This window comes from Tupaia chinensis, unplaced genomic scaffold (assembly GCF_000334495.1).
Source record: "Tupaia chinensis unplaced genomic scaffold, TupChi_1.0 Scaffold144899_1, whole genome shotgun sequence".
Taxonomy (NCBI): Eukaryota; Metazoa; Chordata; class Mammalia; order Scandentia; family Tupaiidae; genus Tupaia; species Tupaia belangeri.
Window position 1 is genome coordinate 3,426,638 of NW_006204759.1, and position 4,598 is coordinate 3,431,235.

Consider the following 4,598-nt stretch of genomic DNA (forward strand, 5'->3'; position numbering starts at 1 on the left):
AAAAAAAAAAAAAGAAAAGAAAAAGACTCTTAAAATAAAATCTTTTTGTCCAGATGGCTTCACTGGATAACTCCACCAAAGAGTTTAAGAAAGAGTTATCACTAGTATAAACTAGAAATAGAGAGCAGGAGAAATTATCCTGATGCCAAAACCAGATAGAGTACAAACATAGACAACTACAGGTCACTATCTGCATTAATATGGGTGCAAAAATTTTTCACAATTTATCTTCAAATAGAATTCAGCAACACATGAAAAAGAAATATACATCATGATTAAATGGGGTTTACTCCAAGAATGTTGGCATGTGCCAACAAGCTTAAGAGTAACATCTCTCTGGATGGTAATACTGTCAGCGTCTGCCCTCAAGGTTTGGTACTGTGAAGGAAAGAGTTAGAGAAAAGGAGAAAGAAAGAAGATGCAGAAGCAGAAGATGCAGGTGAACACAGACAGAGCTTCTTTATTTATACATTTTACCAGGTAGAGTGAACTGTTTGCAAGCTTTCAAGGATTTGGTTGAAGTTGTACAGTTAGAGATAAGGACTTTAGTGTAGGCATTTTTTTTACCTTGTTACTATCATGTGTGATCCTATTATGCATCATATGTCAAGCCAGTTTACTTATGCTATCCCTCTGCAACACTGAGGAAGGCAATCTGAGTTTGCATCAAAAGGGGCAATGTGTAAGCTATGAACATTATATAGAACAAGGATTGCATGACCTAGCCAGGGTCAGGATGTTTCCCATATCCCATGTGGATATTTCCACAGAGCCCCTGGCATCTAATGCATGTGTCAGCTAGTGCCAGTGAGTAATTAGCAAGGCATGCAGATAACTACTTCACACTTCCAGGCTACATACCCTCACACAGGAATGCAAGGTTGATTCAACATTTAAAAGCCAATCAGTGCAATCTGCCATACTAATAGGCTAAAAAAGAATTACATGATCATATCCATTGACACAGAGAAAGCGTTTGACAAAATTCAACAACTATTCATAAAAGAAAAAAAAAAACTCAGAAGGAGATGAATAAAGGAGAACTTCCTCAACTTAATAAAGAATGTTTACAAAAAAAAAAAAAAGCTAACATTATAATATAGGTTATGAAGGAAGACTGAATTCTTTCTCCCTAACACTGGGATCAAGTTAAAGATGTCACCATCACTACTCTCATTCAACAAATGGCTAGAAGTTATGGCCAGTACAATAAGGGGAGAAAAGGGAATAAACGACATATGGGTCAGAAATGGAGAAATAAAGCTATTTCTAATTGCAGATAACATGATTGCCTAGCAATTAAATGTATGAATAATAATAAAAAATATATAAATTATTTTTAAAAAATCACGAGGGATCTTAAAGCAAAAACTTCAAAAAATATAAACAAAAAAAATGCCTATAGCTCATAAGTGAATTCAGAAGGTCTTGGAGTGAAAAGTAAACACATAAAAATCACTTCTATATCTATCCAGTATTAATGAACATGTGGACACCAAGATTTTAAATATCCTTCATAAACATTCAAGAGGCCAACTACTGGTGTGGTGATTAAGTTGACTGGAACCATGGCCAATGATGCAGTTTGAGTCCCAGACCTAGCAGTTTGGAAAACACACAGCTGTGTCTGCATGAGCGCCCAAAATCCCCACAGGAAGGATGAATGAAAAAAAAAAAAAAAAGAATTTTGGCATGATCATGTCTCATTGTAGATTGCTTTCTTTCTCTCTCATTCTCTCTCTCTCTCTCTCTCTCTCTCTCTCTCTCTCTCTCTCTCTCTCTCTCTTTTTCTCCCTCCTCTCTCTCTCTCTCTTGCACACAACCTCTGGTAAATAAAAAGAGAGAGAAACAAAATTACCCTGGTTGCATGTAGAAAATGGGCTGAATGAAATAGATAAGAGAAGCAGAAGAAAAGGGTGTCCATACAGCAAGGAAAATGGATCATAAAAATTATACAGTTAGGATTAGCAGGAGGTATGGAGGTTAAGGCGATAGGATTGCATATGGCCTACAAAGGTTCAAATTCTTGACTCAATTTAAAACTCACACTGGGCAAAATCCCAAGAGGAGAATGAAGGAGAATGGATTATGGTGTGGCCACCTCCTCTGGGATTTCTCACTCTGAACTCTCTCTCTCTCCTATGAGCACACATGCCTTATAACAAAATTATTTTTAAAAAATTAGTTAATTCAAAAAGTAAGACACGTAATGGAATCTATAACACAATGCTATCTATTTATGTGTATAAAACACATAGACGTACACTGGTCAGCATTCTTTAAAAAAATTCTGCCAGAAGGCATTTGCAGTAGCTGGAGAGAGACAGAGAGTGAGAGTGAGAGTGAGAGAGAGAGAGAGAGAGAGAGGGAAAGTGAGGGAAAGTGAATGTTCACCCACTGCCCCCAAATGAGGAATGGTCATGATGTAATCCCTTCTCTAGTTCTCCCTTCTTTTGGAATTTTGGGCACACCCACACTCATGGCCGGCATGTTTGCCAAGTAGCTGGATCCAGACTCTGCACAGTTGGCCACATGGAATTCAGCTGCCCTAAGCACCATGCCATGGGCTAGCCCTGAGAAGCATTCTTTAAGGATACATGCATATACTGAAGTGGCTGCCGTAAGTGGGAGGAAAGGAAGGGAGGGAATACCAGAGCAAATAAAAGGCAATAAAACTGAGAAGATGTCTTAAAAGTCTGGGTAGAGAAAATATGTCGTGTGCTGAGGTATATCATTTATTCTACACCCTAGAAAATAAAAATCAAAACAACAGCAACCACCCAACTCCCCACCCAGATGTTCACTGTCCTCATGGAAACCTGTGTGAGGCTTGAGGAGAGAGCAGTTTAATAATAACTTGCTGCTGAAGGACTCCAGGGCCAGGCTCTCCAAGAAATACTTAAAATAATTCAAACTTTCCCTTACTAAGTTGGCTTAAGGGGATGACAGAGGCTTTCCCTAGTGACTAATTCGGCATCTGAGTCAAGGTTCCCGGAAGTTAGAGAAAGCTGAACCTCCCAGGAGCCTCATTAGGGAGGAACCAGATGAGAGCATTGAGGCCATCTGATGATGATTCCGGTGGGTTGCTCCTAATGCCAAGTCTCAGCTTAATTCCTTCTTTCCCTGGGCGGCTCAGTGGAACTGAGTCCTGATCTGGGCTCAGAGCATGATGTCTTATTATTTCCCCTTTGCACATGCTTATATTCTGGTTCCACCAGACCTGGAAACCGAGCCCTCATAATGTCTGATATAACTCTGTACCCCCAGTGCTCAGGGTAGGGATAGACCCCTGTCAGTGAACATTTATGAATTATATATTATGAATTATATATAAGAAACAAAAAGTGGAAAATTATTTGTTGATGATAACATGTATGACTAAGCCACTATATAGTATATTCTGGATGGGAAACTACATTTTTTATGTATTCACTGATGATGTTCAGTGAATGAATGTAAAATAAACATTAAAAAAAAAAGTGACTGCTTGAATATGTGATTGAGGGCTAGGACCATGAGATTTTCCTAGACTTCTTTTTACGTGTCCACAGAGGCACACAGCATACTCTGCAAACGTATTTGTCAGCGAATATTCAATGAGTTTATGGTGGCGCCTTTGTTTTTCTTTCTTGGAAGATATAAAGTCCTGGTGAGCAGCATGTGTGTGTTTCAGGAGTAAACACTGTATCCAATGACATGCTGCTCTTAGGGGTCCAGGGCCACTTTCTCAGACACCAACCCCAGAAATTCAGATTTACTTACTGAGCAAGCTTCCTTGGGCCGCAAGTAGTTTCTTTGTGATTAATATCTGAACTGAGAAGGATAGGGAGAGAAATCTTGCTGGAACCTTAATTAATCCTCCCACAGACAAACAATAATATCTTCTGGATATCCTCATATCCTGGGCTGGGCCCTGGGGACATTGAGAGTCAAGAGTGATTCTTGCCAAGAGAACTCCTAGATCTCAGTTCAGTGGGAATGAGACATGAGGAAAAATCACATCTCATTTCACCACGAAGGAACAACTGCATGTACTATATTGCTACTTTGACTTATAATATTTTTCTGTGCATGCACAAATAGTTTTACTTCTTTTGTTATTATCTCAGAAGTTTCTTTTAAACATGCTGCATAACATTTTACCTGTTATAAGTTCCATCAGATGCTCAAATGTGTCTTAATTGGATGTTCCTGCACTTATTTTATTAATTTTAATTAAATCCATTGCTTTTATTTTTTTCTTTTTAAATTAATATTTTTGGTTATGGGACCAGCAGTTAGTGTAATGGCTATGTCGCTGGACTCCACGTAGTCGACCACAGTTCGAGTCGTGGACCCGGTGCCTTAAAACTCACGCTGGGTGTGTGTGTGTGCGTGTGTGCCCAAGATCCTGAGAGGAGAATAGAGGAGAAGGGATTGTGGCATGGCCATCCTCCCTAGGGGGTGATTTCTTGCTTTCTGTCTCTCTGTCTCTCTCTGTCTGTCTGGTGAGTGCACATGCCCTATAGCAAAAAACTCTCTCAAAAAAAAAAAAAGAAAGATTTCTGATTACAATTTGATGTACGTTTTTGTGGGGTATAGTCTGATTTTTTTTTTTT